General features: G+C 34.4%; 1 long non-coding RNA gene across 1 annotated transcript in view; it reads right to left on the bottom strand.

The window, feature by feature from the left end:
• Positions 1–284: 284 nt before the first annotated feature.
• The window catches only part of LOC127551116 (uncharacterized), a 30,288-nt gene continuing 8,941 nt past the window's right edge, over positions 285–21,631 (bottom strand). Inside the window, exon 2 of the long non-coding RNA XR_007951012.1 lies at positions 285–627. This is a non-coding gene — a long non-coding RNA (uncharacterized LOC127551116). The remainder of the gene's footprint in view (positions 628–21,631) is intronic.

The following is a 21,631-nucleotide window of genomic DNA, read 5'->3' as shown; positions in this document are numbered from 1 at the left end:
TTTTCCTTTTTGGAAGGAGAGAGTCTTAGGTGATGATTACTTAAAAACAGAGTTTTATGAGCTTAAAGGGACCCTAAGTTGCCTTTGATCCAACTCCATTCATTTGATGGATAACTTCTCAGTTGGAGAGGTGGTAAGTCACACTGAAACCTAATACTATGCCAGTTTTTTGGACACATACACCTGGAAGAATTTAAACCTGTGAGAGACTTTCTAAAACTGCCCTCTAACTTCCTTCATTAGTGCCATCATTCTCTGAATCAAAGAAACCATCACAATAGACAGATTTTCAAGAAGATTGTTTCTTTTATAACATTAGGAATCTGTTCCTCATATAATGTAGTAACATCCCAAGAAGCCAATGTTAGTCCTTCAAAGACTTTATCATATTTCTGAAACAACTTGTCTTTCTAAAAATGTTCTTATTCATACCTACACTAAGCCTACTCATTTCTTCTAACTGTGGAACTTCTTATATACATATCTCTGGCTCATTCACTGTTGGAGAATATTCTCAGCCTGGGTTCCTTGAGAGCCTATGAAGAATCTTGAGTATCAGTAGATCCCAAAGATTGGTTTGTAGAAGACGGTTTCAGAAAATTTTCCATAGGTCAATAAAGAGAGGAGCTAAATTGAAAGGAAAAGAAATGTATTAGTACATTAAGGAAAACTATTTGCTAGTATCAGCTTCACTTTACCTAGGTTATGAATTTTAACTTAAGTAATATAACTTTTCAGAACACCTTAGTAAAAAAAAACAAAAACAAAAACAAAACAAAACAATCAGGTGCTACTGATCCTGTGGCATTTTAATGGATCAATGGGATATAATCTGAAAAATCTCTAGTTGAATGTTAATGCCACATTTGTGGGTCATGGACAGCCAAAGTGTCCCCCTGACGAGCAAGGTTTTGTGTTTTCAGCTTGAGCAGATGGAAGTAGTTGAGACAAGTACATTATTCAGTATGAAACAGAAAAGAAGGCAATTCAGTAAGATTTTGTTCTATAGTCTACAACACAATGGGGAGACAGAATTGGTTCAGCTAGGTGGTACAGGATGATTCATTTTCCTGAATTTAAACTCAGCCTCAGACACTTACTAGTTATACGATCCTGGGTATATAGCATTTCACCCTTTGTTTGCCTCAGTTTCCTCATTTGTTGAAAAAATGAATTGGAGAAGGAAATAGCAAACCTCTCCAATATCTTTGTTTAAAAAAGTGGGGTCACAAAAGTCAGACTGAAAATGACTGAACTGGAGAGGAGGAGGGCAGTTACAACATATTTTGATAAATATCAAGATTGTTTTTCTTCAATTATGCTCATATCTCTGTTAGCCTTGAAGAATCATAAAGTTGCAGATCTTAAGATACAAAACACCTCAGAATCTCTCTAATCCAAGCCATGCATTTTACAGAATCTAAGGCCACACAAGGTTGTGACTTACCCAAGAGCATATATTAATAAGTACTATATTTAAAATTTTAGCCTCTAATTCCAAAGAAAGCTTTCCAATTGTTTGTTATAACACTGCCTGTTCCTCCAAAGCTCTGCTATATTTCCTACTAATCTCTCATTTGGTTTAAATTCTTTTCTCTCTCACTGGGAACAAACCACTACTTCTCTACTTCAACTCAATATTCCAGCCATTTTCACACCTGCAATCTGCTTTACATGAAGTCATAGCCTTTCCCAACTAAGGATACTTACATCTTTAGGGTCACAATTGCCAAATCATTTAACCCAATTCTGCTAACTCTGATGGGGGGAATGAACTTCAGCAAAATATCACATCTCTGGTAACAACCTAGTATGTAAGTGGGCCCCAGTGAGAAATAAATAGACTCTGTAGAATTATCATGTTCAGAAAGAGTTATACTGTACTGACACCCACTGTTATCTTAGACAATCTGGAGGTTAAGGTATAGATATCAACTCCCTAGATTATCTTATATAAACAGGATGACCATAATCAACAGATGATTTATTGATGTACACAATTAGTAGAATTTGTTTTTGGTCTTTTCCCATAGGAGATCACACTATCCTCCTTGTTAATAGAAAGTTCATTAGGGATTTTGCTCACTTGCTAATAAGCATTACAATAAAGCTTTTATTTGAATCTGTAAATTCATTCTGGATGACTCTCCACTTTTGTAACTTGTTGGACTTCGCCATGACTTGTTGGACCTCATCGATTCTACTCAGACTTTTTCTGATCTCTCTCCTTTTTCCTCTCTCTGTTTCTGTCTTTCTGTCTCATTGTATGTATATATGTGTATGTTTATAAAGCTTATACATACATATAATGTTGGCACTAGAAGAAATATTAAAAAGTTTGACAATCTTGGCCCAAACATGACAAATATAAGAGATAACTACTATCCTTGAACTTCGGCATTATAAAACACAGCCCTCTTCCTAATCTTCCCCTGCTAAAACCTGAGCTTACAAAGCTGCCAGATGAGGGTAGAATTGAGTTTTGATGTAGGCATGGAGGTTATGAGCCTATGGGAAAAACTTCTGTTAAAGACTTCAACAGTAATAGGGAAAAATAAAACAGGAGAGGATTTTTGGGGAAAAGATAATGTGTTTTCTGTATTGGATCTTGAGTTTAAGATGCCTACAGGATATAGTTTGAGAGCCAAACCCATGATTCTGGAAACTTGGGAGACATCAAATTCACTATGCAAGGTTGTTATCTAGACCTCCCCCTGCTGCTAGAATCATAAGCTCCCCCTCACTTATCTTTTTTATTGCATTAATAAAATTATTTTTGCTACTATGTTTTAGATGTTGTTGCTATGGTGTTTCCCATAACCCCCAAATGTAAGCTGTCCAGGCTATTTACAGCAAGTCACTTAACCTGTGTGGGTTTAAATGTTCTTATCTGTAAAATGAAAGGGCTGTGTATATTATTTTTAATATCCCTTCCAACTCTAAAACTCTCTGACCTTAAATAATGTTTGCTAGCTAGCAAGAGAAATCAGTAGATAGAGCATTTTTGGGGTACTTACTATGTGCCAGACACCTTACTTAGTGCTAGAGATATGAAAAAAGAGCAAAAAACAAAAGAAACACCAATGCCTACCCTCAAGGGGGTTATATACTAATGGGGGAAGGTGTTGTATGAAAAGGATCTGGAAAAGAAAGTTGTTGGGGATGAGGTAGAAAAATATAGAGATTTAGGAATGAACCAGAGAGTGAAGTAAGTTTGCATCATACAATGGCAGGGTCAGAAAATCACCAATCACATATTAAATTCAATGAATATACATTGAAGTAGTAGGAGCACTAGATTGTTTTCTATTATGTGCAAAAGCTTTGTGGCTACAGAAAGTCTCTAATTGTAAATAGATAATTTTGTGACCCTATGTCTTATGACAAAGGCAACTGTGTACTCTGGCAACTTAAAGGGAATCTTGGTAGAAGAATTTTTTTTTTTTTTTTGGGGGGTGAGTTAAGAAGATTTCAGTAGCACACAAATATAACCCAACATTAATAGCTATCATTAATAGCTATACTTCCCACTTCTGTTTATAAAGGGGGACTTCTTACTGGGCATGCTGAACGTAGATAGAGGAGATGAAACAGAAAATGACAAGATGGTGGGAAAGAGACAGGTGAAAGTAAATTGCAGGTAGCTATGACAAAATTAAAACTTCAGTAGTAGGCTATCTGCTTGAATAGTCACAAAATGAATACAAGTCATATTTTGTAAGAGCAACAGAATTTTAATCATTAAATTCCCAAACATTTATAAGCACATACTATGTGCCAAACTCTGTACTAAATAGTAGAAATACAAGTACAAAGAATGAAATGGCTCCACCTCACCCTACCTTTTAATGGGGAAGATAATATGAAATATAATTAGATAGACATACAAATTAAATATATAAAACATTTAAGTAGTATGTGATATTATAATAATCACCTACAACATAATATTGTACAGAAGTTTTTGTAGAATGTATAACATATATAGAATATCATATATATATAATATATAAGCATATATAGCATAAATATAAAGAAAATAAATATAAAAAATAAAAAAAATAAATGTAAAGTTGGGAAGATCAGCAAAAATATCTTGTAGAAAATGTTATCTGAAGTCTATCTTCAAGAAAATGAAAGATTCTATGAAGTGGAAGTGAGAGAGAGTGCATTTCTGGCAAGAGCAGCAACCAGTACAAAAACATGAATATCAGAAGGTCCTGTATAAGAAATGGCATAAAGAATACTTAGCTAAATCAAGAAATACTGGAGGAGGAGTAATATTTAATGATAATAAAAAAGATACCCTAAGGCTATTATGGGAAGAGCTTTACAAACTAAACAGAAGAGTTTATATGTTATCCTGAAAACTAAAGGAAATGATTAAAATTGATTGAATAGAAGGATCACAATGAAGGGGGAGGGAAACTATTCCCTTTACTAAAACTCTGTTCCCTTTAAGATTATCACTCTGAAACTGTGTTCCCTTTTGGAGTCTCTCCCCAGATAAATTATTTTTTGGGGATGCCGGACCCTTTGATTCATTAGAAATCGTGGTCAAAAAGCACCCCTTTGAAATGTTGTTAATTCCAATAGAAGATCTGGGCTGGATACTGATGAGCATCTAGGCCTGGAAGCCTGACTTCCTGAAGCCTCAAGACTCCTTTTAAAGGGAAGTTTCTAAACTCACTCTTTGCAGAATGTCCAAGCAGCTTGCTCTGCTTTCTAGGACCCTGCCCACTGAGAAGGCATTCTCTTCTCAATGCCAGACTCCATTTCCCTAATAGAACTTTGCCATATAGAAGTCAGTCTCTTAGCAAAAACCTAGCTCCCTATCCAACAATAAACTTTCATTTTTGCCAATTAATAATTTGGGATTTCATGAATTCTTTCTTGTGAGCCGACCATAAAGGAATTTAACAACTCTAGGACTGCCACTAACCTCATCAATAAGGTTACCTCTGCACTTAAGGAAAATCACATTGTATCACTGGGCTAGTTTGCAGAGACTTATAGCATGAAGACCAATTAGGAGACAATTATAATAACATAGAGAAAAAGTGATGAAGGCTTGAACTAAGGTGGTATCTATGTGAGTAGAAAGAAGCGGTCAGATGTGGGAGAAGTCATGGAGGTTAAAATGCAAGATTTTGCAATTGATTGGATATGTGGGGTGAGCAAGAGTGAGCAGTCAAGGATGATTGGCTTTCCTAATAATTTCATACACTGAATATAGTAACCCTAAAATGAATTTTACTGAGTCCACTGCATTAGTTGGTGTTATTTTCAGCAACTTGTATGGTTTTCCCCAGGGATTCCCTCACCTACTGATGTCATAGAGAAACGATTCACAAAGATAGTATTAAGCAACAATAGTTAGATGTTACCAGTCAAGTTTTCAGATTTTGTGAAAAATCTGTACTTGTTCACTTTAATGAAACAGCATACCTTGAGGACTCTACTTTACCTATACTGCAAGTAAATAGAGCCATGTGGAAACAAGAATAGACATACCCATCTCCATTCATTTTACTTCCTATGTAATAGCTTAGAGATACATTAAATGCAGAAGGTAAGTATGTAAGCATGCCAGGAGGTCAAAAAGAACAGACTGGGGCCAGCTGTTCCCAATTACTGCTCCAGGGAATGATTGAAAATAGTATATATAAATAAGAAAAGAACAACAACAGTGTCAGAAATCACTTATATTGATGGTCTCAAAAGACTAGCCAATTTGTTCTGCAGAAAAATCTCTTGGAGCCCATCTTTCTATTAGACAGTCTTCTCCCTTTTCCCTCTGCCCCTTTTCAGTACTTAAAAGACACAGAGCTCTGAGGCTTGATTCCCTTAATCAAAGAACATATTATCTTGGAGATATTTCTCCAAAATACTATCTCCTAAATTCTGTCTTGAACTCTGGAGAGGGCTAACTCTGAAAATTAACTCAACTGCTAAATTTTTGGGGATAATGTCACATAAATCTTCCTTAGGGAACAATTTTCAATCACTCTGATCTGTGTCTTGCCACTGAACCCAGATGGTTCTTCAGAAAAAATGAGGTTGGTGACTGCACAGCTCTGCCTCATTTAAATCCAACTCACTTGCAAGTCAAGTTCTTTCAGATGTCCTTGGTCTTCTTCAAGAACAAAAGACAAACAACAATCTGTGATTAGTAATAGCTGCCTCATTGGGGGGACCCAACTGACCAATTACAATTACAATTGAGCAAAATTCCTTTCCTCCCTCTCAATTTCCTTCCTTCCTTCCTTCCTTCCTTCCTTCCTTCCTTTCTTCTTTTCTCCATATAGTGATTCATATATTTACATGTAGGTGCTGAAATAGAGCTCTGGAAAACCAGGCTTTGATAGATTCCATTAGGATGCCAGTGGAGCTACTTGAGTAAGCCTTAAACTCAAATCACTCTAGCAGTCACTGTTTGACCAATAAGTCACAGCCCAAGTCTCTACTGGTAATTGCTTGTGTTTTCATGATTCAAAGTGAGTGTAAATAGCAATTGTTTCTGTTCTGGCCAGAAACCTTGAGGATGTTCCCTTCCCTTCCCACATTGTTTTTGAATTTGCAAATGAGGTCATCTTTGGCTGCATTTCTTACCCTATTAAATCACTGAATGGGTGTTGCCTCAGAGGAACTGAGTCCTGAGAAAGACCTTAACTTTAAAAGGCCAGAGTCTCCCACTGTACCTGGGGTCATCTTCAGTCATTTTGATCTATATCTTACCACTGGACTCTGTTGGCTAGAGGAAAAGAGGGAGATTGGTGACTTTGAACAGCCTTATCTCACTTAAATCCAATTTACTTGCAAGTCAAAACATCACTTTCCTGATATCATTGGTCCTCTTAGATAAGGAAAGCCAAACAACAAACTTCCTGTGATATTGGCTGCAGATCCTCCATATTCTCACCAGATTGGGTCTAAGTGGCCTGCCCATACTCCTTTTGAAATTTCATCTCTACTTTATTCAGTTCTTCTCCTCCCAGGCCCACCTTACTAAGTTCATCAATTAACCTAGTTCATTCCATTATGCACTTTAAAACCATATTCTATTATCTGAATCCCCTATATACTTGAACTTTCTAATCAACTTTTATCTGCCTCCTCTCTTGAATAGTAAACTGATTCTTCCTTGGTTGGTTGCTGTTCTTCATTCTTCAAGAGAATCAAAATGACATCACTATGTTAGAGTCCAGTTACAGTGAGTCCAATTGTGGCTGATTAGACCAATATGAGCACAGAATGCCCTACCACACATTGAATACAAGTAGTTTATAAATGTTTAGAGTAGCTTCTCTAACTGCACACATTGTGTTTCTTCTGAGCTAATTCAATTCTGCTTTGCTCATAGAGCACAGCACCTTCTCTGATGAGGGCATGTAATCTTGTGCCAATGTCTCCCATGGCATGCAATCAATTCTAAAGTTTTTAAGAGAGACCTCAAGTGTGTTTTTGTATTGCTTTTTCTGACCATCTTGTGAACATTTGTCCTCTGTGAGTTCTCCAAAAATTAAATCTTTTTGGCAAGTGTATATTTAACATTCAAACAATGTTGTTAGCCCAGTGGAATTGTGCTCTCTGAGTAGAGTTGCAATACTTGGCTGTTTACTTCTGGATAGGACCTCAGTGTATGGTGTCTTATCCTGCCAGGTGATCTTCAAAATCTTCCTATGACAATTCAGATGGAAGTGATTCTGTTTCCTACCTTGGTGCTGTTCAGATTTCACAGGCATACAACAACGAGATCAGCCCAAAGGCTCTGTAGACCTTCATTTTGGTAGCTAGTCTAATATCTCTCCTCTCCTACCTTTTTTTGGAGCCTCTGAAACAGAGACCTAGCTCTGACAATGCATGTGTCAATCTCATTATCAATGTGGATCTCTCCTGATAGTATACTACCCAAAGTAAACGGACTAATCCATGGCATTCTAAACATTGTCATTTGCTATAACTGATGGTTCCACATATGGATTGTGTGGTTCTAGCTAGCTGCCTTCTTTGGGGGCACTGCTTGCCTTGTTCCCATAAAGGGCAAGGACAAAAGGCAGGCACATTCCTCATTGCTACTTTCAGACCATTCTTCTGTCACACACCTTATTAAATGTCTCTCCATTGGAGATGATTGCACTTTATTTGAAGCAGCTTTGAACTCCCCAACCTACTGAACTGGAGGAAGGGCAGTATGTGAAAGGGTGGGGAGTTGTCATTCTCTCCTAACTCTTCAATGATTCAATGATTCTTGTGTTTCTTCTGAGCTAATTCAATTCTTCTTTGCTCATACAGCATAGCACCTTCTCTGATGACATCATCACTGCTCAGCTGCTAACACCCACAGCCCCAGGGTAGGCTTTGGCTTGGGGTAGTGAAACTCTCAATGCTCAGTGTCTAGCCCCAGGGCAGTCATTATCTCACACAGCGGGGGTTCTTTGCAGGGCACTTTCCCAGCTTGGCCCTGTAGGCCTGAGTTACTCCCAGGTGGGGAACTCTTTCCCAGAGCACTCCAGTACCTTGCTGCTTTTTGTAGCCAGCTGGCAGGACAGCTACCCATCCATACACCTATCACTGCTCTGCAGAGGAAGCTGGTAACCTGCTGGCTCTGAAAGCAGACCCCACAGGCTTTAACAAATGAGTAAAAAAATCAAAAGGACAATTGATAGTTTCTATACAGAAAGAGAGCAGCTTTTCAATCCTGAAGAAAATAAATAGCAGACAGTCTCCAGACAATTGTTGGTCCCCAATACAAAAGGCTCTCCTAGAAGAGTCTATTAAAAAACCTTAAAAGACAACTAGAAGAAAAATGGGGAAAGGAAAGAGAAGCTATGCAAGACAGCAACAACTTCCTGAAATGTAAATCAGAAAAGGTAAAAAACCTCCCAAGAAGTGCAGGGAAACAGAATTTATGAATTGGAAAAGATTAAGAATTCCCAAGAAAGCAGGATTTGTGAATTGGGAAAAGAAAATACTTCACTAAAAAAAAAAAAAAAAATTAGTGAAATGGAAAAAAATTCCATAGAGCAAAACAACTCATTTAAAAACTCAATTGGACATATACAAAAAGAAGTAAAAAAAGTGATTGAAGAAAATAATTCACTAAAAATCAGAACTGAACAAATAGAAATGACTGATTCATTGAGACATCAAGAATCAACCAAGCAAAACGAAAAAAAAAATGAAAGATTGGGGAAAAAATGTCAAATATTTATTTGGAAAAACAACAGACCTGGAAAATAGATCTAGGAGAGATAACCTGAGGATCATTGGACTACCCAAAAATTATGATGAAAAAAAGAGCCTAGATACTATTTTACAGGAAATCATCAAAGAGAACTGTCCAGAAGTAATAGGACTGGAAGGTAAAATAGGCATTGAAAGAATTCATCAAATACCTTCTGGAAAAGACCCTAAAATAAAGACTCAGAGGAATATTCTGGCCAAATTTCAGAATTTTCAGACTAAAGAAAAAATATTACAAGCAGACAGGAAAAAAACAATTCAAATACCAAGATGCCACGATAAGAATCACACAAGATCTGGCTGCCTCAACATTAAAGGATCAAAGGGCCTGGAATCTGATATTCCAAAAGGCAAAAGAACTTGGAATGCAGTCAAGAATAAACTATCCAGCTAAACTGAGCAACAGGACTCAAGAGAAGCAGAAAAAAGGTAAAAGGAACTCTTGAGAACTGCATTTCAACTGTGGATGTACATAAAAACCACATGCATAATTTGATTTTACTGATATAACATAAAAAAGAGAAGTAGAAATGAAAAGGAGAGTGTCAGAAAAAGGGAAAAGGGGAGATTAAAAAGAGGGAAACTACATGCAATGATGAGGCAAAAGAAACCTATCATATCTGAGGGAACTTAGAGAGGGGGAGGAACATTGTGTGAATCCTACTTTCATCAGAGTCAGCTCAAAGAGAAATAATTGATATATTTGTTTTACAGAGAATCTTCTCTCACCTCATTAAAAAATGGGAGAGAAAAAGGGAAAAGGAAAAAGAGTAATAAGGGAAAGGTACAAGAAAGGGGAAGGAATTCAAAGGGAGGAGGGAAGGATCCTAAAGAGGGAGAACTACGCGACGCAAGTGGGACCCATCAGTTTAATACTAGGGAAGGGGGGAAGGAGGGCAAGAAATAGAAAAGCATAATCTGGGGATATTAGGATGTCAGGAAATACAGAATTAGTAATTTTAACCATAAATGTGAATGGGATGAACTCTCCCATAAAGAGGAGGCAGATAGCAGACTGGATCAAAAGTCAGAAACCTGCAATATGTTGTTTACAGGAAACATTTAAAACAGGGAGATACATACAGAGTAAAGGTAAAAGGCTGGAGTAGAATCTATTATGCTTCAGGTGAAGTAAAAAAAGCAGGGGTAGCCATCCTTACCTCAGATCAAGCAAAAGCAAAGATTATTCTAATTAAAAGAGATAAGGAAGGAAACTATATCTTGCTAAAGGGTACTATAGAATGAAGCAATATCAGTATTAAACATATATGCACCAAGTGATATAGCATCTAACTTCCTAAAGGAGAAGTTAAAAGAGTTGCGAGAAGAAATAGACAGCAAAACTATAATAGTGGGAGATCTCAATCTTGCACTCTCAGATTTAGATAAATCAAATCACAAAACAAATAAGAAAGAAATTAAAGAGGTAAATAGAATATTAGAAAAATTAGGTATGATAGATCTCTGGAGAAAACTGAATGGTGACAGAAAGGAGTATATTTTCTCCTCAGCAATTCATGGAACCTACACAAAAATTGACCATATATTAGAACATAAAGACCTCAAAATTAAATTCAGGAAGGCAGAAATAGTAAATGCTTTCTTTTCAGATCGTGATGCAATAAAAACTACATTCAACAAAAAGTTAGGGGTAAATAGACCAAAAATAATTGGAAACCAAAGAATCTCATCTTAAAGAATGATTGGGTAAAACAGCAAATTATAGACACAATTAATAATTTTACTCAAGATAATGACAACAATGAGACATCATACCAAAATTTGTGGGATGCAGCCAAAGCAGTAATAAGGGGAAATGTTATAACCTTAGAGACTTACTTGAATAAAATAGAGAAAGAGAAGATCAATAAATTGGGCTTGCAACTTAAAAAGCTAGAAAAAGACCAAATTAAAAATCCCCAATCAATTACTAAGCTTGAAATTCTAAAATTAAAAAGAGAAATTAATAACATTGAAAGTAAAAAAAAAAAAACTATTGAACTAATAAATAAAACTAAGAGTTGGTTTTATGAAAAAAAAAACAATAAAATTGATGTCTTTGGTAAATCTGATTAGAAAAAGGAGAGAGGGAAATCAAATTAGTAGTCTTAAAAATGAAAAGGGAAAACTTTTCAGCAATGAAGAGGAAAGTAAAGAAATAATAAGGGGTTACTTTGCCCAACTTTATGCCAATAAATTTGATAAACTAAGTGAAATGGATGACTACCTCCCAAAATATAGGCTTCCCAGATTAACAGAGGAGGAAGTAAATTGCTTAAATAGTCCCATTTTAGAAAAAGAAATAGAACAAGCTATTAATCAACTCCCTAAAAAAAAATCCCCAAGACCTGATGGATTTACATGTGAATTCTACCAAACATTCAAAGAACAATTAGCCCCAATGCTTTATAAACTATTTGAAAAAATAGGGAATGAAGGAGTCATACCAAATTCCTTTTATGACACAGACATGGTACTGATACCTAAACCAGATAGGTTGAAAACAGAGAAAAAAAATATAGACCAATCTCCCTAATGAATATTGATACTAAAATCTTAAATAAGATATTAGCAAAAAGACTACAGAAAATCATCCCCAGGATAATACACCATAATCAAGTAGGATTTATACCAGGAATGTAGGGCTGGTTCAATATTAGGAAAACTATCAGTATAATTGGCCATATTAATAACCAAATTAACAAAAACCATATGATCATCTCAATAGATGCAGAAAAAGCATTTGATAAAATCCAACATCCATTCCTATTAAAAACACTTGAGAGTATAGGAATAAATGGACTTTTCTTTAAAATATTCAGTAACATCTATTTAAAACCACCAGTAAGCATCATATGTAATGGGGACAAATTGCTACCATTCCCAATAAGATCAGGAGTGAAACAAGGTTGCCCACTATCACCATTACTATTTAATATTGTATTAGAAATACTAGCTTTAGCAATAAGAGTTGATAAAGAGATTAAAGGAATAAGAATAGGCAATGAGGAAACCAAATTATCACTCTTTGATGATAATATGATGGTATACTTAGAGAACCCCAGAGATTCCACTAAAACATTATTAGAAACAATCCACACCTTTAGCAAAGTTGCAGGATAAAAAATAAACCCACAAAAGTCATGAACATTCTTATATATCACTAACAAAACCCAACAGTTGGAGTTATAAAGAGAAATTCCATTTAAAGTAACTACTGATTGTATAAAATATTTAGGAATCTATCTGCCAAGGGAAAATCAGAAACTTTATGAGCAAAACTACAAAACACTTTCCACACAAATTAAGTCTGATCTAATCAACTGGAAAAATATTAAATGCTCTTGGATTGGGCGAGCAAATATAATAAAGATGACCATACTATCTAAACTAATCTATTTATTTAGCGTTATACCAATCAGACTCCCAAAAAACTATTTTAATGACCTAGAAAAAATAATAACAAAGTTCATATGGAAAAACAAAAGGTCAAGAATTTCAAGGGAATTAATGAAAAAAAAATCTAATGAAGGTGGCCTAGTTGTATCAGATCTAAAATTATAATATAAAGCTGTGGTTACTAAACCATCTGATATTAGCTAACAAATAGACTAGTTGATCAATGGAATAGGTTAGGTTCAAAGGACAAAACAGCCAATAACTTTAATAATCTAGTGTTTGACAAATCCAAAGATCACAATTTGGGATTAGAATGCATTATTTGACAAAAATGGCTGGGAAAATTGGAAATTAGTATGGCAGAAACTAGGCATTGACCCACACTTAACACCGTACACCAAGATAAGGTCAAAATAGGTTCATGACCTAGGCATAAAGAATGAGATTATAAATAAATTGGAAGAGCATGGATAGTTTACCTCTCAGACCTGTGGAAGGGGAAGGAATTTATGACCAAAGAAGACCTAGAGATCACTACTGACTACAAAATAGAAAATTTTGATTATATCAAATTGAAAAGTTTTTGTACAAACAAAACTAATGCAGACAAGATTAGAAAAGAAACAATAAACTGGGAAAACATTTTTATAGTCAAAGGTTCTGATAAAGGCCTCATTTCTAAAATATATAGAGAATTGACTCTAATTGATAAGAAATCAAGCCATTCTTCAATTGATAAATGGTCAAAGGTTATGAACAGACAATTCTCAGACGAAGAAATTGAAACTATTTCTAGCCATATGAAAATATGCTCCAAGTCATTATTAATCATAGAAATGCAAATCAAGACAACTCTGAGATACCACTACATACCTGTCAAATTGGCTCAAATGACAGGGAAAGATAATGTGGAATGTTGGAGAGGATGTGGGAAAACAGGAACACTGATACATTGTTGGTGGAATTGTGAATACATCCAGCCATTCTGGAAAGCAATTTGGAACTATGCTCAAAAAGTTATAAAATTGTGCATATCCTTTGATCCAGCAGTGTTTCTACTGGGCTTATACCCCAAAGAGATACTAAAGAAGGGAAAGGGACCTGTATGTGCCAAAATGTTTGTGGCAACCCTGTTTGTAGTGGCTAGAAGCTGGAAAATGAATGGATGCCCATCAATTGGAGAATGGTTGAGTAAATTGTGGTATATGAATGTTATGGAATATTATTGTTCTGTAAGAAATGACCAGCAGGATGAATACAGAGAGGATTGGTGAGACTTACATGAACTTATGCTAAGTGAAGTGAGCAGAACCAGGAGATCATTATATACCTCAACAACAATACTGTATGAGGATTCTGATGGAAGTGGATTTCTTTGACAAAGAGAAGATCTAACTCAGTTTCAATTAATCAAGGATGGACAGAAGCAGCTACACCCAAAGAAAGAACACTGAGAAATGAATGCAAACTGCTTGCATTTTTGTCTTTCTTCCCAGGTTATTTTTACCTTCTGAATCTAATTCTCTGTGCAACAAGAGAATTGTTTGGTTCTGCACACATATGTTTTATCTAGGATACACTGTGACATATTTAACTTGTATAGGACTGCTTACCATCTAAGGGAGGAGGTCAAGGGAGGGAGGGGAAAAGTCGGAACAGAAGTGAGTGCAAGGGATAATGTTGTAAAAAAAATTACCCAGGCATGGGCTCTGTGAGTAAAAAGTTATGAAAGAAAGAAAGAAAGAAAGAAAGGAAAGAAAGAAAGAAAGAAAGAAAGAAAGAAAGAAAGAAAGAAAGAAAGAAAGAAAGAAAGAAAAGAAAAGGAAGAAGGAAGGAAGGAAGGAAGGAAGAAGGAAGAAGGAAGGAAGAAGGAAGAAAGAAAGAAAGAAAGAAAGAAAGAAAGAAAGAAAGAAAGAAAGAAAAAAGAAAGAAAGAAAGAAAGAAAGAAAGAAAAGGAAGGAAGGAAGGAAGGAAGAAAGAAGAAAGAAAAAAGAAAGAAAGAAGGAAAGAAAAAGAAAAAAAGAAAAGAAAGAATCTACCAGTCAACTCAGAAAAGAGATCCCAAAATGAAAACTCCAAGGAACATCATATTCAGAAGTATCAGACCAAGGAAAAAAATACTACAAGTAGTCAAAAAGAAAGAATTCAAGTTTCTGGGAGTCTCAATCATGATTACACAGGACCTGATAATAGCAGCATCAATGACCAGAAATTATGAAATGTGATATTCTTGAAGGCACAGGAACAAAGGTCACAACTAAGATTTACTTACCTGGTGAAATTAAGGGGAAAAATGATTATTCAGAAAAATAGGATTTCAAATTTCCATAAAAAGATCAGAAATAAATTTTTTTTAAGAAAGAGAAGACTAGAAGTAAATAAAAATTTTACCCTCCAATAACAAGAGAAAGATAAACAGGTTTAAAAAAAAATAAGATATTAAATAGAGGTAAACTATTTACATCCTTACATGGGAAAAAGATACTTGCAATTCTTTTTTTTTTTTTAATAGCTTTTTATTTATAAGCTATATGCATGGATAATTTTACAGCATTGACAATTGCCAAACTTTTTGCTCCAATTTTTCCCCTCCTTCCCTTCACCCCCCTCCCCTAGATGGCAGGATGACCAGTAGATGTTAAATATATTAAAATATAAATTAGATACACAATAAGTATACATGACCAAACCATTATTTTGATGTACAAAAAGAATCGGACTCTGAAATATTGTACAATTAGCCTGTGAAGGAAATCCAAAATGCAGGCAGGCAAAAATATAGGGGTTGGGAATTCAATGTAATGATTCTTAGTCATCTCCCAGAGTTCTTTCACTGGGTGTAGCTGGTTCTATTCATCACTGCACAACTGGAACTGATTTGGTTCATCTTATTGCTGAAGATGGCCAGGTCCATCATAATTCATCATCATATAGTATTTTTGTTGAAGTATATAATGATCTTCTGGTCCCGTTCGTTTCACTCAGCATCAGTTCGTGTAAGTCTCTCCAGGCCTTTTTGAAATCATCCTGTTGGTCATTTCTTACAAAAAATAATATTCCATAATATTCAAATACCATAATTTATTCAGCTATTCTCCAGTTGATGGACATCTACTCCATTTCCACTTTCTGGCCACTACAAACAGGGCTGCCACAAACATTTGTGTACATACTCCCTTTCCCTTCTTTATGATCTCTTTGGGATATAACCCCAGTAGTAACACTGCTGGATCAAAGGGTATGCATAGTTGGATAACTCTTTGAGCATAGTTCCAAATCACTCTCCAGAATGGCTGGATGTGTTCACAATTCCACCAACAATGTATTAGTGTCCCTGTTTTCCCACATCCCCTCCAACATTCACATTATCTTTCCCTGTCATTTTAGCCAGTCTGACAGATGTGATACTTGTAATTGTTAATAATTCCATCACTAATAATATAGCTAGAAGGAATACACATAGACAAAGGAGCAATGAATAAGATAAATTAGAAGGAAATTTTTAAAAATTCAAGGGATGACAAAAAGGAGTATATTGGATGTAGAAGCAAGAGAGAGGTAAAATGCTGTAAATTGTTTCACATAGAGGCATGAAAGATGGGCAATGAGCATCACTTGAACATTACTTTCAACAGTATTGGCTCAAAGAGGGAATAATATATACTATCAACTGAATATAGAAATCTGTTTTACCCAACAGGAAAGAAGTGAAGGAGATTAAATAAGGGGTGGTAGGAGATGGAAACTGATGGAAGAAAGGGCAGATAAAGGGAAGTGGTAGATAGAAGCAATACTGATGAGAAGGAAAAGATGAAATGAGAAAAGTCAAATAGGAAGAAGAATAGGACAGAGGGCAAAACACAGTAATCATAACCATGAATGTCAAAAGAATGAACTCTCCCATAAAATGGAAGTGGATAGCAGAATGGATCAAAATTAAAAAATTTTTAAAAAGAATCCTTCCATATGTTGCTTACAAGAACCACACTTGAAAAAGACACACATGCACACACACGCACACACACACATACAAAAGCTAAGGGGTTGGAGGAGAATCTATCATGCTTCAGCTGAAGTAAAAAAAAAAAAGGACAGTTTAGCAATTCTGATCTCAGCCAAAGCTAAAGCAAAAATAGGCCTAATTAAATGAGATAAGGATGGAAAAAACATCTTGCTAAAAAAAATACCATAGATCATGAAGTAATATCAATACTAAACATATGTACAAGTGGTATAATAGCAAATTCTTGAAAAGAAATTAAGTGAAATACAGGAAGAAAGAGACAGTGAAACTGTACTGGGGGTGGGGAGGAGAAGATTCTCAACTCTCCCTTCTCGAATTTAATAAATCCAACTGAAAAATAAACAAGAAAGAAACTAAAGAGACAAATTGAATCTTAGAAAAGTTAGAAATGATAGACCTTTGGAGAAAACTAAATAGGAATATGAGAGAAATTTATCTTTCCTTTAGTAGCATATAGCACCTACACAAAAATAGCCTATGTTCTAAGGCATAAGACCTTCAAAAGCAAATGTAAAAGAGCAGAAATATTAAATATATTATTTTCAAGTCATGGCATAATAAAAATTGCATTTAACCCAAGGCAGTGGAAAGATAAATTATTGGAAACTAAATAAAGAAAAAGTGGGTCAAAGAACAAATCATAGAAATAATAATTTCATTACAGAGAATGACAACATTCCAAAATTTATGGGATGCAGCCAAAGCAGTGCACAGGAAAAATTTTATTTCTCTAAATTTTTCCATCAACAAAATGAAAATAACAGTTGATTAGTAAATTGGGCATGAAACTAAAAGAAAAAAAAAAACCTTGAAAAAAGAACAAATTAAAAACCCCAATTGAGCATCAAATTAGAAATCCTAAAAATCAAAGGTGAGATTAATAAGATGGAAATAAAAACAAAAGCAAACAAACAAAAACTATTGAGTTAATAAATAAATATAGCAATTAGTTTCATAAAAAAAAAAATAGGTCAAATAAGCCATTGGTTAATTTGATTTTTTTTTAAAAAAGAAGAAATCTAAATATCCAATATCAAAAATACTGCCACCAATAATATTAGAGAAACCATCAATGTAATTGACCCTATCAATAACAAAATTAAAAGAAATCATGATTATCTGAATAGATGCTGAAAAAGCTTTTGGCAAAATATAGCACCCATTCCTACTAAACTCATTGGAGAGCATAGAAATAAAAAAGCATTTCTTAAAATAATAATCAGCATTTATCTAAAACCATCAGCAAGCATTATCTATAATGCAGACAAGCTAGAAACCTTCCCAATAAGATCAGACACGAAACAAGGATGCCCATTATCACCATTATTATTCATTATTGTACTAAAAGGGTTACCTTTAGCAAAAGAAAAAAAAAAGAAATTGAAGAAATAAGAATAAGCAACAGAATTATCACTCTTTTCAGATGATATGATAATATTCTTAGAGAAGCTTAGAGCATCAACTAAAATATATCTTGAAATAATGAACAATTTTAGCAAAATTGCAGGACATAGGATAAACCCATATAAATCATTAGCATTTCTTTATCTGACCAACAAAGCCCAGCAGGAAGAGATGAAAAGAGAAACTCCATTTAAAATATCTATAAATAATATAAAATACTTAGGAAGCTCCCTATCAAGACAAGCCCAAGAACTATACGAATATAATTACAAAATACTCTTCATACCAATAGTCAAATCTAAACAATTGGAAAAATATCAATTGCTCTCGAGTAGGATGAGTCAATATAAAAAAAAAAAAAATGGCTATTCTGTCCAATTTATTTAGTGCCATATCATTCAAACTACCAAAAAAGTATCTGATAGGCCTAGAAAAAAATGACAGCACAATTAATCTTTGAAGAACAAAAAGTCAAGAGTCTCAAGGAATTAATGGGAGAGAAAATACAAAGGACAATGGCCTAGCAATGCCAGATCTCAAACTATATTATAAAGCAGTATTCATTAAAACTATCTGGTGCTAGATAGGAAAGTGGTGGGCCAGTGTAATAGACTTGGTATATAAGATAAAGTATTCAATTGCAAAAACAATCTAGTATTTGATAAACACAAAAACTCTAGATTTTGCAAGAAGAACTTGTGATTTGAGAAAAACTGCTTGGGCAAACTATAAAGCATTAATATGTAAACTAGTTACACACCAAAATTTCATACCACATACCAAGATAAGGCCAAATGCATACATGATTAAAACATAAAGGTTGACATTATAAGCAAATGATGAAAAAAGCAAGGAATAGGTGACTTGACAGATAAATGGGAAAAAGGAAAATTAATGATTAAATAAGAGATAGAGAACATTATGAAATACAAATAGATTATTTTGATTATAATCAATTAAAATGATTTTGTATAAACAAAACAAGGCATTTTTCAGAAGAAGAAATCGAAGCTATCTATATGCTTTTGAAGAAGTGCTCTAAATCACTTTGATTAGAGAAATGAAAATTAAAACATCTCCCTGATACCACCTCACAATAATCAGACAAAAAATGGAAAATGATAAATGTTGGAGGGGATGTGGGAAAATCAGGACACTAATATCCTGTGGAGTTGTGAACTAATCCAATTATTCTGGAAAGCAATTTAGAACTATACTCAAAGAGCAACCAAACTGTGCATACCCTTTGAACCAGCAATGCCACTTTAGGTGACCAAAAAAAAAGATCACAAATGGAAAATAATCTACTTTTGCAAAAAATATTTATAACAGTTCTTTTTGTGGTGGCAAAATATTAGACATTAGGAGGCAGCTATATTAATTGGGGAATGGTAGAACATGTTGTGGTTTATGAATGTAATGGAATATTATTGTGCTATAATAAATGATTTATAGATAGATTTCAGGAAAACCTGGAAAGACTTGTACAAATTAATATGAAGTGGAAAGAAAAGAAACAAGAAAACATTGTATTACAATATCAGAAACATCCTGTGATGATCAACTATGATTAATTAACTTCTTCTTAGGAACACAGTGTTCCAAGACAAATACAAAGGATTCATGAAAGTAAAATGCTATCCATAAGCAGAAAAGAACTGATGGACTCTGAAAGTAGATGGAAACATGTTTTTTCATTTACTTTATTCTTTTTTGTGTTTTTTATCTGTTTCTTATTTTACAATTATGATTAATATGAAATGAGAACACATGTATAAACTATTTCAAACTGCCTATCATCTTTAGAAAACAGAGAGGGCAGGAAGCAAGGAAGGAGAAAAAATTTGGAACTCAAAATCTTATAAAAATAAATGCTAAAAATCTTCCTGACATGTAACTGGGGAAAATAAAATATTATTTTATAAAAGAAAAAAATAAAATCAGTGTGACTTTGGACAATTCACTTCCCTTCCAGGTCTGTTTCCTCATAATAAAAGGAAGGTAATGGATTATATGAACTTATATGAACTTCTAACTCTAGACCTATGTTTTTGTCATATTCAATAGAAAAAAAAATGGGCTGCATATTTTTTAAAAAATTACATTTTTTAAAATAAAACCGTTATTTTTCACAACTTTTTGTAGGGGGAATTTTTTTAAATGAGTGACACAGCTTTAAAAAAACGCAAAAACTATTTTGACTATGAAATGTAAAAGCTTTAAAAAAAAAAAAAAAACAGATACACTTACTAGCTATGTGACCTTGGCAAGTCACTTAACCCCAATTGCTTCATCAAAACAACAACAATAATGAAAACAGATAGGATAAAAATCATTCAATCAAGAAGCATATATTAAATATCTGTAAGTACTGTTCATCTTTGGAATTTGTTGTTTGTTCAGTCATGTCCAACTCTTCGAGACTTCATCTGGCTTTTGTTTAGTTTTGGGCTTTTTTTGGCAGAGATATTGGAGTCATTCACTATTTCCTTTTTCAGCTCATTTTATTGCTAAAGAACTTGAAGCAAAGAGAATTAATTGACTTGCTCAGGGTCACAGAGAAGCAAAATTTGAACTCACAATTCCAAGCTCTCTATCCATTGCACCTGACAGCTGTCCTGTATTGAACATTGAAATAGGGAAGAAAGAGAGAGAGAGAGAGAGAGAGAGAGAGAGAGAGAGAGAGAGAGAGAGAGAGAGAGAGAAGTCAATTTCTCTGCTGATTTTCCATGTGACTTGCCCAAAATAACATAGCTATTAAAATGTCTGAGTCTGGATATTAATTCATTTACCCAACTCCAGATTCTGTACTCTATCCACTGTGTTATCTAGCTATTGTATAATTAACTCCATGGAAGCCAATGAGATAACCAAGAGAAAAGTGTAGAGAGAGAAAATGAGAGATCCCAGAACGGAGTCTTGGGATACAAGACCAAAAGAAAGAGAAGAGAACTGGGAATGAGCAATATCACAAAAGTTCAGGGAGGAGAATGTATCCAGGGAAATACTGTCCATCATCAGTGTTAAATGCTACAAGGAGGAGTTCCAGAATGAGGAGGACTAGGAAAAGATAATCAGATTTAGCAATTAAAAGATCACTGATTATTCTGTGGAGAAACATTTTAGTGGAATGATGAGAGCAAAAGCAGGAGGACTATAAAGGATTGAAGAGTGAGTAAGAAATTAGGAAGTTGAGGCAAAAATCGCAGAAAGTTTTTTCTAAGAATTTGAGAGAAGATGAGAAAAGAATAATAATTTGAGGGCTATGATACAGAAATAGATTGTCAGTGGAGGGGATTTTTACAGTATTTTTCTTGGATAAAATTCTGATATTCAAAATATATAGGAAACAAGGACAGATATACAAGATTATAAGTACAATTACTCAATACATAAATGCTTAAATGATGTGATCAGCTTTCAAAAGAAATATTTCAAACTATCCAAATATAAAATATTTTTCCTCTTCGCTAATAAGACAAATGTAAATTAAAATAGCAGAGGTTTCACCCAATACCATGCAAATTGGCAAAGATAAAAAATGCAAAGATAATATTG

The sequence above is a fragment of the Antechinus flavipes genome, chromosome 2, assembly GCF_016432865.1.
Source record: "Antechinus flavipes isolate AdamAnt ecotype Samford, QLD, Australia chromosome 2, AdamAnt_v2, whole genome shotgun sequence".
In the NCBI taxonomy this organism is placed as follows: domain Eukaryota; kingdom Metazoa; phylum Chordata; class Mammalia; order Dasyuromorphia; family Dasyuridae; genus Antechinus; species Antechinus flavipes.
Note: the sequence above shows the minus strand (reverse complement) of the source record. Positions and strands in the feature narration are given on the sequence as shown.